The sequence below is a fragment of the Anser brachyrhynchus genome (assembly GCF_964034855.1).
Source record: "Anser brachyrhynchus genome assembly, chromosome: 1".
NCBI classification, from domain to species: Eukaryota; Metazoa; Chordata; class Aves; order Anseriformes; family Anatidae; genus Anser; species Anser brachyrhynchus.
The window spans coordinates 104974667-104995516 of record NC_137694.1 but is presented as its reverse complement, the minus strand read 5'-3'; the positions used below and the strand labels follow the sequence as shown (position 1 = coordinate 104995516).

At 44.7% G+C, this 20850-nt stretch overlaps 1 long non-coding RNA gene across 1 annotated transcript; it reads right to left on the bottom strand.

Annotated features, from left to right (window-relative positions):
• Positions 1–688: 688 nt before the first annotated feature.
• On the bottom strand, positions 689–20707 carry LOC308191693. The gene is made up of 2 exons (XR_013948211.1): positions 8161–20707; positions 689–7922 (listed from the first exon to the last, which is right to left on the bottom strand). It is a non-coding gene; the product is annotated as an uncharacterized lncRNA (long non-coding RNA).
• Positions 20708–20850: the final 143 nt, after the last annotated feature.

The window sequence follows — 20850 nt, the reverse complement described above, 5'->3', positions numbered from 1 at the left end:
GAAGGGAAGGGAAGGGAAGGGAAGGGAAGGGAAGGGAAGGGAAGGGAAGGGAAGGGAAGGGAAGGAAGGGAAGGGAAGGGAAGGGAAGGGAAGGGAAGGGAAGGGAAGGAAGGGAAGGGAAGGGAAGGGAAGGGAAGGGAAGGGAAGGGAAGGGAAGGGAAGGGAAGGGAAGGGAAGGGAAGGGAAGGGAAGGGAAGGGAAGGGAAGGGAAGGGAAGGGAAGGGAAGGGAAGGGAAGGGAAGGGAAGGGAAGGGAAGGGAAGGGAAGGGAAGGGAAGGGAAGGGAAGGGAAGGGAAGGGAAGGGAAGGGAAGGGAAGGGAAGGGAAGGGAAGGGAAGGGAAGGGAAGGGAAGGAAGGGAAGGGAAGGGAAGGGAAGGGAAGGAAGGGAAGGGAAGGGAAGGGAAGGGAAGGGAAGGGAAGGGAAGGGAAGGGAAGGGAAGGGAAGGGAAGGGAAGGGAAGGGAAGGGAAGGGAAGGGAAGGGAAGGGAAGGGAAGGGAAGGGAAGGGAAGGGAAGGAAGGGAAGGGAAGGGAAGGGAAGGGAAGGGAAGGAAGGGAAGGGAAGGGAAGGGAAGGGAAGGGAAGGGAAGGGAAGGGAAGGGAAGGAAGGGAAGGGAAGGGAAGGGAAGGGAAGGGAAGGAAGGGAAGGGAAGGGAAGGGAAGGGAAGGGAAGGAAGGGAAGGGAAGGGAAGGGAAGGGAAGGGAAGGGAAGGGAAGGGAAGGGAAGGGAAGGGAAGGAAAGGAAAGGAAAGGAAAGGAAAGGAAAGGAAAGGAAAGGAAAGGAAAGGAAAGGAAAGGAAAGGAAAGGAAAGGAAAGGAAAGGAAAGGAAAGGAAAGGAAAGGAAAGGAAAGGAAAGGAAAGGAAAGGAAAGGAAAGGAAAGGAAAGGAAAGGAAAGGAAAGGAAAGGAAAGGAAAGGAGAACTGCTTGTATTTTCATAAAGATTAGCATGGTCAGCACAATTCTACTTGAGGGAGAGAAAAATAAGTGCTAAAAAAAAGATGCAACTCTCAAGAATGACGTTTTCTGATGGATAAAATGAGATCTATTCAGTTCAGAACAGACCTCTAAATTTAGTAAGTTTAGTAACTGTACAAATACTGGAAATGTTAGTAGTAAATATATCCTTCATATTAGCAATTATCCATGATACATAAATAATAAAATATATTTTCCATGAGCACTCTGTAGCCTTTTTACAATTGTGCTATATGGAGATCTGTATTAGAATGCACTTCATATATATATATATTTTTTTTCACATTAGAGTAATTCAGAATATGTGTAGTAGACAACTGGACAAAACCTTAACAGAAAAGCAAGAAACCCATGGATTGTTTTACAGATTAACACCCACCAATAACTAAAAACCCCACGATCTGAACCGAGGACAAATGAAATCTTGCAGATCAACTGTCACATGTTCTCTAACCGCAGGAATCACTGACTAAGTAAAAATGCATCTCATTTATCTAAGTCAGTCAGAAGGCTTTATATTCTTACCCTCTTTCCTTATCCCAGCCTCCCACACATTAGCATGTCTGTGTACATAAACCAGTCTTTAAACCACAGAGTATATCTGTTTATTTTCTCAATGTAAACTCTGTGTATATAAAACCACAGAAACTATCTATGCTGGTTGCTTTATCAGATTTTCTATTGAATTTATGTAAAAGTAACATTTAGCTTTGTTTGTTTAATTATGGTAAAGGAATAATATTTTAATTATATATGATTCCATTATTATGTCATTAAATAAACAACGGAGAGAGACAAGAGGGGAATCACAGGCTTGAATTTTACTTTTTCTCATTTGAGGTGCTAAAAGAGATGTATTTTTTCTATTTCTGTTATGTTATTTGGAAGTTAGTGCTTATTAGCTTATTTTAAGCTTGTTGATCATCAAGAAACACAAACGCATATATGTAACATAATATAACACACACATATATGTATGTGTGTGTATATATACAGGGTACATAGTGACAGTGTCTGAAGTTCTGAAGAAAATAGATTGAACTCAATATACAAGCCAAATCCATTCATCTAGTTCTTGCAGAAGGTCTATGCATCATTTTGGAAAGCATCATTACAACATATTGTAGAGATCTGATTTATTCAAAAGTATTTCTAGCTGTTACCGTCTGATTATAACATATAGACAAGGAAAATTTTTCAAGTCTTACTTAAACTCCTGCCTGTGTCTTTACTATAAAATATTGCACTTTGGCTAAGCTATTGCAATGGGTGTCCCATGCATATTTGCAATGACATAAACACATTTCTTTAGAACAATCTTGCATCACAGTAATCTTCGAGCTATAAACACCTTAAAGATATGTTTAGACAAGTGAAATTTGTTGCGTGACCAACTTAATACAATATTAACAAAGGTCTACATTGTTATAAATATTTGCTACAGATGTAACTTACTATTTTTTGAAAAGTATATTAAGTGAAGTTAAACAGGTCTAGCAGAAGGACAGACAAGAAATTTACAATACATCATAAAATATTTTGACGCTATAGAAATATACAGAATCCCAGCAACTATTCATTCACTTTTCTCCTCAACCCAGGTAAGAAAATGCTTAAAATGAATTGTGTGTTTACAGATAAATTGCCCAAACTCATGCAATCATTTTCATTTTTTATTTTTATTGCTATTAAAAACAGTCCTTGCTGTTCAGCATTGTTATATACAACAGGTATAAATAGAACCTAACTAAAAGAATAAATAAATAAATAAATAAAGTTAAGCACTTAGTAGCTGGTTGCTTGACACAAATTTGAGGTAAAATTAAGATTTAGTAAATCCAAGAAATAGTCCCAAGTCCTTTTACTTTTCTTTCTAAATTTAGTCCATTAATCTCACAAAGATGGACTTGCAACACTTTCAGAATTTAGGAGCTAGAGAGAAATACACCAAATATAAATACTGACAACATTTGAGAGGTGAATTGCACCCAAAAATGTTTAGAAAATTTGGGGGAGAAAATGGTAGAGGGATGACAGCCATACGTAACTACCTTCTTTTTTTTGCCATTAATATACAACAGCTATATAATTGTGTACTAAACCTTGAGAACATCTTAACTGATTACAATTATATTTTAAAATGTATTTTTTATACTTTCACAATTGTCCCATCATTGATAACTTGAACAAGAATGTAATGAATTTATTTTATAATATTCTAATTTTGTGAAAACAGCTCCTAAATTAAATAGAATAAACTGCACTTTTACAGGTATTTAATAATTTTCCTTCCTTTCCCTAGCACTTTTTATTACACAACATTTAAAGTTCTACTCATTGTAAGATAATAGTAGTAATTATGATAATATCTAAAATGTATATTTTTCCTCCACTGCTAATGCTTTGCAAAGCTGATGTATTAGAACTTTTTTTTCTGTATTGGACAGAAAATGTCCGATCTGACATTTACCGTTAATGTTGTGGCACAGCAGCCTTTTCAAGAGCCACAACCGGTTAAGCAGGGAAAAGGCACTTTCAGATGCTCTTGTTCCCCAGCATTGGGGTGAGCCATCTCCTGCCTTTGCCCTTCCCTGCCCTGCCTTTACCCGTCTTCATGAGTGTCATTTGTTCCTTTCCTTGCGAAGCCTCCTGTGCCAGCTTTAAGCCTTGCCCAGTGACAAGGCAGGGCAGCAGGCAGGGGCTTCCCCAGCACATCCAGACCTTGGTGCAGCCCCTCGCAGGCACAGGCAGCGCCCAGCACAATTACTTTTGGAAGCAGGGCTCCTCCGCAGTTGGGCTGGCACAAGCAGCGTGCTCACCCTTCCAGAAGCAAGCCAGACACTTTGCACAGATATAAAGCACACCCTTGGAGCAGCAAAGCAAGGGATCCCCTTCTTGTGGAGCAATGACAGCACAGAGCTGAATCTGAGATTTTCTGCCAGTAATCTTTTTACCCTCAGCTTTTTCTTGTAGATGTCTTCTTTCCCCGCGAGCCCTCTGGCACTGCTCTTTGCTTTAGGTGCTCTCCTTTCTGTTTCTGTTCTTGCAGAGCGAAGCTCCACACTCAGCCCGTGACAGAGAACGCCCGCAGGCTCAGCTCGGGATGATGTAAGAGGAAAGGCAAAAAACACTTTGACCTCAGTTGCTCCCAAGTCGCAACAAGACTTTTATGCACCTGCCCTTACCAGCACTTCTTCCTCTCCCTGTAGAGGGTGAGTGAGAGCTGATACATGTTTCTGGTTAAAAACATAATAACTGGAGTGTCTCTTTGCAGCCCACTTGTAAGTTTGAAAGGGACGGTAACACTTAATTGGCAGGAAATGTGATTTATTTTTCTGTTCAGAAAAACCCTCCAAGTTTTGGAAGGGCAAAGGCAGGAGATGGCTCACCCCAATGTTGGGGAACAAGAGAATCTGAAAGTGCCTTTTCCCTGCTTAACAGGTTGTGGCTCTTGAAAAGACAGCTGTTGCATATGGCACACCCAACTTTCCTCTGAAGCACCTGAAGCTGTGGGAACAAAGTGGAAACCTCACATACAGCAGGATCTCTCGATGCTCTCAGAGCTTTGCCAAGGTTAAAATGCTCAGAAATACCCCTGATGAGTGAGTAAACTCATAAGTTACCAGCAAAGCTTAAACATCTTCCCTGCCAAATCTAGAAAGATGAGAGTTCCTCCTCTGGAGGAAGAAAGACGACCATGAGTTGGGTGCCTTGCAGAAGGTATAATATCCAAGGATTCGATCTCTAACAGACCATGTCTGCTCTACTGGGTCGTGCTTAAGGACTGAGAAGCTCTGATAAAACCTGTAACTTATAATTGGGAAAGGTAAACTGTATGCGGATCACAGGATGGAAGGTCGAGATCCTGACCAGAGACCACTGTACATTGAGACAGCGACCCACAAAACAGTCAGCCTGAGTAGGTGCGGGTCTGTTCTGCACTGCACAAATCCTGTTGCTGCAGGGCAGCCTCAGGCAGGCCGTGGTAACAGGACAGCCTGCAGGCAGAGCCCACCTGGCACTGGCCTTGCCTTTACCTGAGGTGTTCTCATGTGCACTTCCTTTAGGAACAGAGGTGTTTTGGTTTGGTTTTGGTTTCATGTAAGAAAAATATTAACTCGAATGACCAAAATGTGGGAGCCTTCCTTCACCGATATGAACTGTACAGCATGCCATGGGAAAATCCATCCAGGATCTGTGCTACACAAACACGGGGTGCCCAGCATCTGAACCTTTACTCACTGCTTATATGCTTCTTTTTTCTGTGTTAAACAGCAGTTTTATTAAGCTATTTGTTGTTGGGCCTTTGTTACTTAGCTCCAGAAAGCTATGCCGCACTCTGCGCTGGCAGCACTCCGTGGTCCAGGAGAATAGGGTCACCTCAGGCTCAACCCTGCTTGGACCCACAGAGCCAGCTTTGGCCTATTACAGTGACAGAGCTCCAGGTCCCTACATGAACTGGTCTAGTTGTTTAGTTTATTGGTTGTTGTGCTTTTTTTGTTTGGTTGTTTTGTTTTGTTTTCCCATTACTTGGGGTATTGCAAAACTGCATGAGTTGGCAGGATGAGGATTTTGATCTCCGTTTCTCATTTTACGAAGTACCTGAACAAAATTGCTGAGCCCTGTCTCTTCTGAGGGATAAGTGCTTTCAGTGCTTTCTGAGTAGAAAAGAACTTCATCCCTTAGCTCTAGATGTCATCTGGAGCAGACTTAGCAAGAAGGCTAAGGATGATGGTGGTTATTCTGGTGCTGGGGATGTGCTCTGACCATTCTAGGTGGACCCTAACTAAGACCAAGTGGGGCTGTGGGAATGGTTTCAGAGCGGAATGAAAATTTTGTGGCATGGTGTCTGAAGTTCCCATTTGGTTTAAGGCTATTTTGTGATCAGTCTGAGGCCACAAGAGAGAGGAAACTTCCAGGAACAATGACATTCTCACCATAGGGAGGATACCTTGTGAAGAAAAGAGGTAGGCTACTGTGGCTTTTTTTTTTCTTCAGTATTCCTGTGAGAAACCAAATAGCCAGCAATCAGCAATCAGTCTCCTGTTTTGGTTTGGTTTTATTACTATTTGTTTGTGTTTGTTTATATGGGTGTGATCATCTTTAAGGGAAAGATAACCCCAGGAGAATGTCACTAACATGGGTGCATGATGTTGTTCAGTGTGTGCTCTGTCACTCACTGAAATCACTTGCAGGCCAGTCTCACTTTTGAGAATTTGTTGGGTCTTCCCACCTCCAAGCCCCAGTTCTGGTGCCTGTGATCTGAGCCCACCCTGCCTTGGGACTTTGCCTTTGGCATCATTATATGAGATTTCCAAAATCCAACCCAACAAACCTGTACCTATATCTGTCCCCACAGCACCTCAGTCCTTTCAGAGCAGCAGCAGTTTCAGAAATCCCTTAGTAGGCACACACAAACATTGTAACAACAGTAATTTCCTGGGATTAGTCAATTTGCCTCTTCCTCTCACTCACATTCTCTACATCATGCAATCAACATTAGTAAATGTGATAAAGGTATAGAACTGTAACACAGATTGAAATACATGAATATTACAGTTCTAAGGTCAGGCTCTCTTACAGTCTTCCAAAGATTGCTTTTCTTTCTCCAGGTTTCACAATCTCCTATGTACTGTAACAGCAACATGGTGATCTGGATGAGAAAAGAGATGTTTTTGCTGTGTTGTGACAGGTTCACATCATTTTGCCAAGCCACAGGTTAACCTCTGCTGAGCAAGCTGCCAACAACTGACCAGATGTTGAGAGCTTCTAGTTTCCAAACACCCGGAGCTTGAACTACCTCATCCTGCCACTGCAGTGTCCTAGGACCAGATGAAAATGACTTGCTGCACTTCTGAAATAGTATTATCCCTCTGAAATAGTATTACCCCTCCCCACACACAGCTGGATGGCTTTATTTAAAGCCATATCCTGGGATGGTGGTTGCCTTCAGAAACAGCCAGACCCTTCCTGGGAAGCAGCCCAAACATTTGCTCTGTGCATCCTTGCAATGCACAGCATGAGCCATGCTCAGTACCACCTGGAACACCAATGTCTTGCATTCAGGGCATATTGCTGGCACATAATCACAGCTGGGGGGAGTCAGCAGAGCCCTGTTGGGATGTGGCTGTGGGCCCACACCTGAGCTAGAACAAATCTGTGGCACCAAATGATGACCAACAGAATTGCCTTTGTCTGGCACTAATGTTGTAGCCTCACAGGAGTCTGATGAGGTTATAGAGGAAGCAGATTAAGTAATTAGAGTTGTAGACACTAGGACAGAAGAAAACTGATGATATGATTGATTTGATTGATATGCTCACAGTCATTTTGCCTTTTGAGCACTCTGTCCGTATTTGTTATTTGGTTTAGAAAGATTGGATACCACAATGAAAAACATTATGTGAGATCATCAGCAGGTAGGTAAATTAAACAGTAATACAAAACATCTTGTTCTGACTGCTTAGCCATGGAACATATGAGTCAGAGTGTTTAATGATTTAATTTAATTTATCTCATTAAATATGATGCTATTTATATTTATTGTTATTACTCAATGAAATGGAAACCATAATATAACTGCATTTCTGTGCCTGATTTACATTTTTGAAGAGCTTGCAGGGTATGAGGGAACATTTCCTATGCACATATTGGATGTTGGTCTCCCAATAGCTGTGGCTTTCTGTCCCCATCTTTTGCTTGTGACTGTGAAGGAGCCTTTATCAAATCCCAGAGCTGAATAGGACAGGAGAAGGTGTACAAGAAAACAAAAGTCATGAAAATCAGTGTATCACAAAACTACAGCATTCCTTAGCACATCTCTCTCTAGCACCTCAGATGTTGTTTGCCTTTGCTGCCAGGTTGTTTACCTTCTTTACAACCCAGCTCCTCTAACTTCAGACTTCTGTCACAGTCACTGATCCGATATTATATATACATCCAGGCTCCTGGGACAAAGAACAGGAGGGACAGTTCAGAGCTTGAAAAGCAGAAGGCAAAAAAGTACCCCAGGAAAATTGCTGATTCCCTTTTATCAAGCTTGTTTCCTTGTTTTGTAGGGCAAATGCTGCCCTGGTGATTTTCAGACAATTGAATACTGGGGGCACACAGTTTCGATTTTGAAAGGTAGTGTCTGAGGGAAGAAAAAGGGAATGGGGAAGGTAATTTCCTCACTTGAAGCCTAACCGTTGCAATAGGATAAAAGATTTCCCTTTCTCCTCAAGAGAGATCTCTCTTTCCTGCATCATCCATGTGCCATCCAGACACTCCTCAGTGGTAGCTGTCTCTGATCTCTGTCCCAAGGTCAGTCTTGGATCTCTGTGTCTCCAGAAGGAAAATTCAAGCTGCAGCAGTAAATAGCAGATGAGTGAAAGGAGATAGGGGGATAGAGATGTTCTCTAGGGCATGGTGGCTGTGCAAGGTGTGGTAGGGCCAAGGGCTTTGGCACAAGACCATGGTGAGGGAAAGAATCTCAATTCATGTGAAATGTCCTGAGAGACAGAGAACAAAGAAACATCCTTTCCTCCCTCTCACCATAGCTTGTCCTGGGTCTTTAGCCATAGGAAGATACAACATGAGAGCTTTTTCTTGACTTCAAGAGACAAACTGTGTCTATACTGAGATTTTGTACTGATGGCCAAATGAGAAGGAGCAGGGTGAGCTGTGAAATGGGATCAAGCCCAAATCCCAAACCAACAACCAAAGTTGCTTTTTGGGAAAATTGCGTCATGTCTTTGTAAGTAGTTAGAAGCAGGATGGCTCCACTTACTAAAGCACAAATTGTTCATAGGGCTGCAACAGGACTGTTATTATCCCTGGCTGTTTTTTACTGCTGTTCCACCCTGCTAGTTACCACCCTTGCACTGGTCTTCCTAGGAAGGACAGGACAAATGATCCTTTCTGTAAATTTTTTAATGTTTAAATCTAACCCACACAGTTCTGCAAGTGCTTGGACAGCAGCTCTGCAAAGGAACAGACGGATATTGGCCATAAATAACCAGGCTCACAAGCAAACCAAAAAGGGAAGAGGCAATATGATACAAAAAAAACATAACAATCTTGGGAAGTTTCATTTTTCCAGAAATACCTTTCCTGGCATGAGTTCAACTAAGCTCGAAGACAGCTAGCCGAAATTAGTAGTTCTGTTTCCTGAAAAGCATCACCACGATGACCTGGGTTTAGTTTCACTCACTCACAACTGAAACAGGGTCCCCTCCTTCCCTTCCCTCTCAAAAATTCAGTGACTTCTCACCTGCATACTGTGCTATCTTCTAAAAGAGCTCATAGTTTGTGGCATTCAGCTGAGATGTCATAGGATTGATTACCTAATTAATCTCCTTCTTTTCAGCCTGGAGAAGCTTTCCCAAGGGGAGGGACATGGGGAGTGAAAACCAGAAGTTTCTGCAGAAACCTCTTGCAACCTTTCCCCATGTAAAGCCAAATGATGATAGCTCTCATTCCTTCATGCACTGCTGTGTCTCCAAGCTAGATAAACAAGTATCATAGAAACTGATGAAGGAAATCATATAATGAAGGAAGTGAAACAGTCATGATGGAAAAAAAAATCAGAAGACCGTTTAAAATGGGAGGCCACCTGGAGAGCAGAATGAACAGGAAAACGTATGAGAGAAGTAAAAGTAAATGAGATGACAAGAATAAACAGCAAAATCTGAGGGGATATCAGAAATAGGCCAAGCACAGAAAGGTGCTTCTGGAATTTCACAGTTGACCCTTCTGTTTGAGGGGAAGAAGATGCTCGGTATGACAATGTATGAGACTTGCTTATTTCATGTGCAGAGAAGAAGGAGCACAGGAGCATGATATGTGGTGGAGGGGAAGGAAAACTTTCTCCCAGCTTAGCTGAGGGCTTTAGTCTTGTTCAGGTTCACAGTAGCTTCTGGACGTCCTGTGGAGATATCTGAAAATGTCCTCTCAGGAATAGCTTTCAGCAGCCAATCCTGTTGTGAATGAACAGGCAAAATGAGAGAAGAACAAAGGAAGGAAGCTCATGGCTCTGAATTCCTCGTGATTTTATTCATGTGAGAACACTCAAGAATTCTATGAGAGAAATACTCAGTGTTCCTTCTACCTAGAGGAGATGGACTTCATCATTTGGATGATGTTTCATTTGTCCTGTCCCTCAGCTGCAGCTCAGCTCTTGTTTAGAGGCCTTGGAAAGAGTCATTTGTGTGTTGGAAGGGAGGCCCAAGTTTGCAAAAGACCTTTCCAGTTCAGGCCTGTCTCACTCTATCAGTATGGAGCAGCCATTATGGAGATCTGTGTCCTTGGTGCCTTGCTGTGGTGTTCATAGCAAACCAGTGACCAAGAGGAATTTCTCTGTCACTGGGGCAGGGAGCAAGTATGGAGAGCATCCTTAGAAGGAAGGTGAAATGGTGAGACCTCAGGCACCTCTGCCACTGTGATTGTTTAGTAAATATAGCTCTTCTCTGTGAAGTTACCAGCTTGAGATCTCCTGGAGACTGCCATTCAGAAATGGGAGAAAGGAGACATGGAGCAACATCACCCCACCCCCCAGTGTTTCTCAGCCCCTTGTCTCATGAGATGCTGAGGCATTAAAAGTGAGCCCCTCAGCCCCTGGGCCTTTTGTGAAGGAAGTGACGGGCATGTTTTTTCACTACATGCCAGACAGGTGGGTCATCCACCTTTTTTCAGCCTTGAGCCCAGCTCCGAGTGGCTCCATGATTATAATAAGATCTCTGCACCCGTGCTCACACTGTGCCACCTTGCACTGCTCATGAGGCGCAAAGAGGAAGAGGATACCCTACCTCCATTTCATCTGGCTGCTTCTGCCTTTTCCAGTCCCTCAACTTTTCTCTCCTCATGCCATCATTTCTCTCTCCCACGGCCACAGACAAGCCAAGCAGAAGCCTCACCCCTCCAGTAGAGGCAGGGGGAGGGGAATGAGGAGGTGAAACAGCACCTTGGAATGTGAGATGTATGACGAGATTTCAGCAAGATACCCTGTCCTGTGGAGAGCAGGCAATTACCCTAATCCAACTTGTTTCTTCACTGGTTCCATTCCCAAAGCCCTCTGCCTCGGTTTCCTGACAAGTGAAAGCATTAGCTGTTACCCCCTGCTACATGCTCTGCCGAGGGTGGGCAGCGAGGTGGACCTGTTTGTGGGAGGTGGTTGATTACTGCTGTTTTGTTGTTGTTGTTGTCAGATATACTGAGGATATGTTGTGTTATTTTCAATCTTTCCACTAACCTGATAATTTAGGTCACACCAAGTTAGACCACGGCTACATCATTTTGCCACAGAACTGCCCAATGCAAGCGGATTGCCTTGCAACTTTCTTGCAGTTGGAACTCCACTCATTCAGGTTACTGCCAGAGTATCTAACCAGAACCTCAGATGGGTTTTGCAGCTTCTTACCTTGACATTGCCCAAACTCCGTCATTATAAGTAACCAAGACACAGTGTTAAGTGCTGGCTTGCTGATGTACCCTAGAACTATGATTACTGTGATAAGGTAAGTTCTTCCGCTGAGAATGAACGCTGCCCGGAGCTGAGTCTGCTGACCGTGGTGATTTTACTCAGGCGGGCAGCTGAGCTCCACCACAACTGTTCTCTCACTCCCCCTCCTCAAAGGGGAAGGGAGAGAAAAATACGATGCAAAGGGCTCAAGGGTTGAGATAAGGACAGGGAGATCACTCAACAACTACCATGATGGGCAAAACAGACTCAGCATAGGGAGATTAGTAAGATTTATTGCCTATTACTAACAAGCTAGAGAAGCGAGAAACAGAGGAAACAAACCAAAAACACTTTCCCCTCATCCACCCTCTTCCACCTCCTTCCCCCGAGCAGCACATGGAAACAGAACGGGGGCTGTGGTCAGTCCCCAACACCTTGTCTCCGCCGCTCCTTCACGGTCCCTCTCTGCCCCTGCTCCACGCCGGGTCCCTCCCACGGGATGCCGTCCTTCCCGAACTGAGCCTGCGGGGGCTGCCCACAGGCAGCAGCTCTTCAAGAACTGCTCCCACATGGCTCCGTACCACAGGATCAATCCATCCCCCAGGAGCAAACTGCTCCAACATGGATCCCCAAGGGGCGGCAGCTCCCCCCAGACCCCCTGCTCCTGCGTGGGCTCCTCTCCACAGGCTGCAGCTCCGGCCCGGGGCCTGCTCCTGCGGGGGTTCTCCATGGGCCGCAGCCTCCTCCAGGCCACATCCACCTGCTCCACCGGGGGCTCCTCCACGGGCTGCAGCGTGGAGATCTGCTCCATGTGGGACCCATGGGCTGCAGGGGGACAGCCTGCTCCACCAGGGGCCTCTCCACAGGCCGCAGGGGAACTTTGTCTCCAGCACCTGGAGCACCTCCTCCCCATCCTTCTTCACTGACCTTGGCACCTGCAAGGCTGTTTCTCACTCCTTACTCTCCCAGCTGCTGTTGTGCAGCAGTTGTTTTTTTCTGCCATTTCTTAAATCTGCTCGCACAGAGGCACAAAAAACATTGCTCAGTTCTGAGCAGCGGCGGGTCCCTTTGGAGCTGGCTGAAACTGGCCCTTATCTAACATGGGGCAGCTTCTGGATTCTTCTCACAGAAGCCACCCCTGCAGCCCCCTGCTACCAAAACCTTACCAATACACTGATGAACATGGTTTTTTGCTAGATGTAGCACAATGGGATGGTGGAGACCCCTCAGTTATCCTGGACACTTACTTTATTCTAAGTACATCACTTCCTGTAATACTGGATTAGACCATCTGACAACCTGACCAGTTATCCTTCTGACAACTCATAGAAACTCTCCTCCCCTCCCAACATCAGTTAGAGAGCAGTATTTTCAGCCTTCAAAGTCATAGAATCAGCTAATGGTTTGGGTTGGAAGGAACCTTGAAGATCATCCAGTTCCAACCTCTCTGCCATGGGCAGGGACACCTCCCACATGACCAGGTTGCCCAAAGCCCCATCCAGCCTGGCCTTGAACATCTCCAGGGATGGAGCATCTTTGGGCAACCTGTTCCCATGCCTCACCACCCTCATAGTACATGATTTATTCCTTATATCTAATCTCATTCTACCCTACTCCTTGTCCAGCCCCTTGATCATATTCATGGCTCTCCTCTGGACTCATTCTATTACTTCCATGTCCTTATGCTGGGAGTCCCACAGCTGAACACAGTATTGAAGGTGGGGCCTCACAAGAATGGAGTAGAGAGGAAGAATCAACTCCCTTGACCTGCTGACCACTCCTCTGTTGATGCAGCCTGGGATACAGTTGGCTTTCTAGGCTGAAAACACACATTGCTGACTCATGTTGAGCTTCTCATCAGCCAACACCCCAGGTCCTTCCCATCAGGGCTGCTTTCAGTTCATTCTCTGCCCAGCCTGTATTTATGCTGTGGATTGCCCCAGCCCAGACGCAGGACCTTGTTGGCCTTGTTGAACCTCATGAAGTTTGCACAGGCCCACCTCCCAAGCCTGTCCAAGTCCCCCTGGATGACATCACTTCCCTCCAGCATGTTGACCGCACCACACAGCTTGGTGTCATTGGCAAACTTGCTGAGGGTGCACTCAGTCCCACTGTCCATGACACCAATGAAGATGTGAAACAGTGCTGGTCTCATTACTGACCACTGAGGAACACCACTCGGCACTGTAGACATAGAACTGTTGACTGCAACTCTTTGAGTGTGACCATCCAGCCAATCCTTACCAACCGAGTGGTCCATCCATCAAATTCATATCTCTCCAATTTAGAGACAAGAATATCATGGGAGCTAGTTTCAAATGCTTTGCACAAGTCCAGGTAGATGATGTCAGTTTCTCTTCCCTTATCCCCCAGTGCTGTAACCCCATTATAGAAGGCCTCCACATTTGTCTGGCAAAATCTGCCCTTAATGAAGCCATGTTGGCTGTCACCAATCCTATCCTTATTTTCCACATGCCTTAGCATAGTTTGAGGGAGGATCTGATCCATGATTTTTCCAGGAACAGAGGCAGACTGACTGGCCTGTAGTTCCTGGGTCTTCCTTTTTTCCTTTTGAAAATGGGGATTATATTTCACTTCTTTCAGTCAGCAGGAACTTCAGTGGACAGCCACAACTTTTCAAATATGATGGATAGTGGCTTAGCAACTACATCTGCCAGTATCCTCAGGACCTGTGGATGTGTCTCATCAGGTCCCATGGACTTGTGCACTTTCAGGTTCCTTAGATGGTCTCAAACCTGATCTTCTCCTACAGTGGGTAGTTCATCATTCTTCCAGTCCCTGCCTTTGCCTTCTGGGGCCCAGGCCAAATCAATCATCTACAGCACAGAGACAAGGCTGCAGAGTGTTTCTCCATGCCCTGTTGACTTGTTTTTCTTTATATCTTGCCCACATTTTGTAAGTGATGCTGCCCCCTGCTTGCCAAAATCACTGTCCAGTTCATGGTCTCCCCGATGCAAACAGCAGCCTCGGATCAGCGCAAAGAGATTCCTCAAAGCTCTGGAGTCAACAGTTGTCATCAGCTGGCATCAGCAGTTCCACTTCACTGATACAGGGACACCCTCTAATCCTGTGAAGATCTAGTAGAACAGGAGGCAGAATTGTCTCAGGCATCAGAGTAAGGCAACACATGGCTCAAATACATACAGCTGTGAACACATTATGAACAAGCCCCCTGACCAATCCAACTAACCCAAAGTGAAACCCCCATAACATCTGCAATTATTTCCCTGCAGGTAGGTTAAGAAAGAGACAAAGAACCGCATGTGGCAGATCTGAGTCAGGGCACCGGAAAATGCTCAGACACCATAATGATGAAGGCAATCTAGGAACCTAGACAAAATAGACTAGTTTTCTGTTCTCTTTCTCTTTTTTCCTCTCCTCTACTTAATGTGGTCCACCTCTTTCTCATTGTGACTGACTTTATGTATTTGTCTAGGAATTCATGTTTCTATTGCATTTAAATAAGGGGTCAGATTATGCACTTACAAGAAAAATGTCAAACCTCTAAAAGCCACTAAAGTCGATGTAAAACTGCCTTTGACTATCATAGGGCCAAAATCCTTCCTTGTTGAGGAATTATCCCAGTTACAGAGGGAACAAGAATCAGCACATGGTCAGCCAGGCTAATTAATCCCCTTTCTTTTGGTTTTAATTTCAGCAGGTTGAAACTAGATGCTCACGTGTTTTCTCCACATAAGAGATTTTAAAGCGAGGAAGAGAAAGTTATATAGAACAGCCTGATTCTCAACATTTTCATTTCCTCCTGTTTCATGATGCTAGGAGACTGCTGTTCAGTAGGCTGCCAGCAGACCTTGGCATTTCCATGACTGCGTCATTCAGCACTGTGAGGGTCATGTTTAGGTGTTCCAAGTGGCTGTCTCAAGTCATCGGGGTGTCAATACCTGAAAGACACATTCAGGGGACAGGTGTTGAATCCTGTGGTTGGTGTACACCTATTCCATGGGGATCAAATCACAGAGAAGGAGTGCTCCAGTTGCTCATACAACAGGAGCAGACCTTAATCACCAGACTTTGCTAGGAACATGCTAGCGAATAGGTTGCTCTGGCTGCAGGGCACCACCACTGCCTTGTCCTCATAGTAGGTGCAGCTGGTGGACAGATCAGAGATCAAACCTCCAGATGGGGCCAGCACATGGGTTTGCAGAGCAGGTGGATACTGATAGAAATTGAAATCTTCAGTGGTTTGTGTTAACGTGCTGTTTGTGAACTGCAGTGACTGAGGAGAGATGAACTACATCCTGCTCGACCATTTTTGCCGCAGAAGCGGGGATTACTGGCAGCTGCAGTAAGTGAAGACAGACAGCTGAGGTGTTAACCACGTCAGAGGGCCCTGCTGGATCCCAAGTCAACACCTGTATGTTTGCACCAAAAACATGCAACACTCTGCAAGGTTATTTTGCATCTGCAGGTGCTTTAACACTATTAATAGATTGTTTTCAACTATAGTGAATCAATTCAGTCATGAGTGGGGTTAAGAGAAGGTGTTCCCAGGCCTCTCTTAGCCCCAGTTTGCATGCAGTACACAACTGAGGTTAGAACTGGAATTTTTTGTAAGATGTTGTTCCCAACAGTCACGGCTGCTCCTCATCCTCCTTCATGGCAAAATTATGCCAGGGAAGCATTATTATATTGTCACAGCTCAGTCTGAGCGTTTGCAGGTCTTTTGCCACGATTTTGTGGCTTTTCCTGATCTTATAGACAGGGAAGAGACCCAGTCAATAATGCAGTCTCTGTGATTATTTCTTTGCTGTCCACAAAGATGTGCTTTCGCTGCCTAGTGCGAGCTATTTCGCCCTAGACAATCGGGAGGAAATGAACAACAAATACTTTTTACCTTTATACCACTAGCTGATGTCAATACTATGCCCTGCTCCTCAGCCTCCAGCCTCCACTGGATTCAATTCCTAGACAAATGACATCCAGTGGAAAAAAAAAAAAAAAGAAAGAAAAAAAAGAAAAAAAGAAAGAAAAAAAAAAGAAAAAAAGAAAAAAAAAGAAAAAAAAAGCTACTGCCTCTCACTGTTCTTCTCTTTGTCTCTTTTTCTTTCCATCTCAGTCACGTCGGCCACCTAAATATTGTTAAACAAAAGCAGATAAATCTCTTTCTTCCGTCAGTCCCAGACAAAATCCACTTGCAGATCCCGTTCCACAGCACTGGGTTTCACGGGTTACCATTCAGATGTAGAGTGGGTGCCAGCCAGGGAGCCTCAGGCTCTAACACTTGCTAATCACTCATGAATGCATGTGCAACAGCCAGTCTTGGAGGAAAGCAGAGGGTGGACTGGTGGGGGTAAGGGTCAGGTAATGGGGGAGTCCCTGTCGCAACCTGTGATAGATTTGAAAGAGCAGCACCCTTTTCAGTCATCCCAACATTAATTGTAATCAGACACTTGTCTCATAGGTGATCTGCTCTTCTGGGGACTTTCTGGAGCTTAAAAAATCTAGATGCCGCAGAATGGGCACAGTGACACACTTGAGAAGTATGTGCTAACTAGAAGAGTGTGGTTCATGAGATGTATTAGGAACACAAAATTACTCACAGGCTGTGTGCCCATTTATGGCCTGCATGTATAATTGCAGTCATCCACTTGGCACATGATCCTCATTAGTTCTGTTCTGATATACCTTAACAATTGTGAAAAACATGGGATCAGCCTCAGGTGAAAGATGTGGAAGAAAACAGGTGCCACAATACACAGGGAACTCAAGAGAGCCTTCAATACATGTGATCTATCTAACATTTCAGTGCCCTGCTGACTGTAGGCTCCCACTAGCTATGGATTTTTGGAGACTTCCCACTGAGTGGGTTGTTTGAAATTGTTCCTATCAGAAAGGGGAAGAAGAGTAAAGAAACCTCAGGGAGAAAAGCTTCTGTTTCATTTCAAAGTGGAGTGTGTTTGGGGGAAAAAATGCAAACTGCGTGGTATGGAGCATCCTTTGGGAGGTGACTCATTTTGAAATTACATAGGGCCTTTGTACGATGAAAAACACAGGACTTGGTATTCCCCTCTAGTGGTGGAAACGGCAGAAACCCAAAGAAAGCAAGCATATGAAGACAGTGATCTCTATGCCATTTGTTTTTAATAAGAGGACATCTAACTGAGCCTGTAAGAACAACTGCACTATCACTAAAAGGAAGAGGTGTGAATTTGATCAGAGAGCCCCTTTGGAAGGTTTTTGCCCAACATGCACAGTCTCTCCGCATTCCCCAGGACTGTGCAACCCTGGCTCCAAGCTGTGGGGCTCTCCGTTCTTCTTCCACTGGGGAGACTATTCTATATTCCAGTTTATAGGCACCGATAGGGAATGCTTCTTGAAACAAGTACTTACAACTACACAGTTTCAACATCGTGTGCACGGCAGGCATGGGCACAAGAAAGGGCCGGTAAAGAAGGAATAGACCCATCATACCTTGGAAATCTGGGTTGGCACACTAGCCTTCTTACGGCCTGATTTTGAAACTCAGGTTTTCCTGCCCGTGCAGGGAGTCAGTTGGTTTTATGCCGTGGCTCCTCTGTCCCAGTCTGCCTCTCCACAGCTAACAAAGGGCCACATCATCCAGTAATTCTCAGGTGCTTGAGAGACTGGGTTGCCAATGCAAAGGAGAAGCTTTGTCCTTTTCTTGACCTGCTCCCCTAAAGAGCCAAGAGAAAGGAAAACCGTATTGTAATATGAATGAGGGTCTAATTTTTGTTATTCTTTCTTGGCTGCCTTCCCTTCCACAAACGCGGCATCTTGAGTCCAGACTGTGAGCTGTGAGCAAGCCACGGGGGGGCAGGCTGTCTGGAGCCAAGGGCTCGGTGAGTACCGAGGGCTGCAGGGCAGGATTATTTTTCCAAAGTTTAACTTGAGGAGAGTTCAATGTAAAAAAATGTCATAGGTGCCTGCTCGCAAGGAAAGCCAGACAAGCTCAGCAGAATACAAGGGAGGGATTTCTACCTGCCTCCCCCTACCAAGCACATGCCTGACTGGGGATGATGGCACCCAGAGAAATCTCTGAGGAGGAACAGGGCCCAGGCCGTGGTCCCGTTACCACTGCCAGCTTGCTGAACACCAAGAATGTGAGCAGAACAATACAGGAACTCTCAGTGACACTTCACAGTATTCACCAAAACACAACTGCCCCACGTTTAAGCTAGCAACAGGAGGACAGAAGAGTACCTATCCTATATAAAATTTGAGACTACCTCTACCAGTATAACATTAACCTGCTGGTGAAAATGAGCTTAGCAGTGCTCTGAGGTAGGAAATCATGGCATTTCTCATCCAGTGGTATAAGATCCAGAGCTGGATATACACTACCAGTCAGCTGCTGCTTCCCCAGCTCCCATATATGTTTGTATCACTTCGGTGCAAGCTTGAGCTCCAGCCCTCTGAAGGCACAGATTGCACTGACACTAACAGGGGATCCCTCAAAGGGGAACTGGCAGGATGAAAACATCTTCCAGCCATGGTCCTGTCTCACGTGTGCTTAGGCCAAGAGGCCAAGACTGCTTTTAGACCTGAGGTTCTATCTCTACTCTGGAAGGAATATGGAAAAGGCTCATTAGGACATGCTTCAGCCCAGTGACTGGCTACATTCACTTCCACATGCATAATAAAGCAACTTACGCTTACTTGACAAAAGCTCCATATTTGGCACATAATAAATTGAGGACTGCCAAAGTGGGGAGCGGCCACAGGATGAAGAGGGAGGGGGTCACAACTTTCAGTTTAAAAACAAATTGCTGGTGCCACTTCACCCTGTTGGGAAGAATAGGACTAAACCAGATCTGTATCATGTTGCTGTTCCAGCTGAAAACAGCAACAAAAAGAAACATGCGTGGAAACACGCTTATGTTCTAGGAGTCATTCTCAACAGGTATTTTTTAAATACACGTCAACTCTACATATTCATGGGTAGTATATCCAATTTTCAGGCTGATGTTGTCACATGGCAAATGTCCCAAACCCAGTACCTTTGGCAGCTTCTCAAACATCTACATCTTGCTTCCTATAACATCCTATGTGCTTGTGAGACTTACAGATTTACCTTCCCAAGGCATTTTTATGTATACAATTTATTTGGGGGAAAACAACTGGATTTCTTTTCATTAAAAAAAAACCCTGTCTTTAGATGGTATAATTTTATACACTCACACAAGCTTAATTTCTCCCACAAAGACATTTCAAAAGATATGTCTGATAATCTGATAAGAGGTATGGTTGGGGGAAGGAGCAAACTGATGTCACTAGAGGGGGACATATGGAACAGAAAATAAATTGGGTAGTTCAAGCATAAAAAAAGGGGGGGAATGGAAGACAAAGGAGATGAGAAAATCAAAAGATGAACAAAGACAAATGGAAAAGGATGGGTGAATCAAATTAGTTCTATGCAGACTACAAAGCAGGTCTGTCTCTGGGAGAGAAACAGCTCAACACCAAAAAATTGCAAACCGTGAGCAGTTCAGCTGCATTTCACAACACACACACCAAGGGAAGATGGGATCTGATGGTGGAGGTAGTGTTACTCCATCTGTAAAACATTAGTCCTTCTGCTGTGGGTGTTCCTAGACAAGCTGTGTCACTTCTCTTGACTCAGTCTGCAGCCTGTGAGATGGCCAAGAGTGCTTCCTGGAACCTCTCACCCCTGGGCACCATTGTCTCCAGCCAGGTGTCCTTGTCAATAAATACCAGAATAGTGTTTATAATTCCGCTTGATGTGCACTGTAGAGGCAAACATGGAGCTCCTCAAACTGTCATTGCCAAGAGACAATCAAACAAGTGATTTGGCTTGCAAATACAACTCCCTTGACCACAGAATCCTGTGCTTTTCTCTGTCTTTGCAATGGGCTGTTGCAATGAAGTCAAACACTACCTTGCAGGTAGCACACATATCTCCAGGGAAGCCCTGTTAGCACAGGGACCATGCAGACCAGTGGCTATCACTTCCATAACATACCATTGCACGACAATTCTTCATGTCTGACAGAGAAACCCTTTCTGTGCATGCATTGGCTGATTAATGCCCATGGCAATAAGCAAGCAACCTGCATGAAACCCACAGCCTAGAGCTGCAAGAACAGGGCAAGAGCCCAAGAGCAGCAAAGATCCCAGAGCTTGCACTGCTTGCTTCAGGGTAAGAAACTGACTGTATTTTATTCCTCTTACCCAATTATAGTCACTTTTCCCTGTATTCCCAATCATCTCTCTACCCAAATCCTGTCCATTAAATTACAATTAATTAGGAGGTTATCAAAAAATGGGCCCAACAAGGCCTCCTCCAGGTGAGCAGCTCTGCAAAGGCACCCCACTGTGAGCTCCTCAAGGTAAGCTCATCAGCCCCAGCAATTCCCAGCAGCTGCCCAGTAGCGCAAGAGAAAGTGGGCTTAGGGTAACACCTGGGGCTCGTTTCT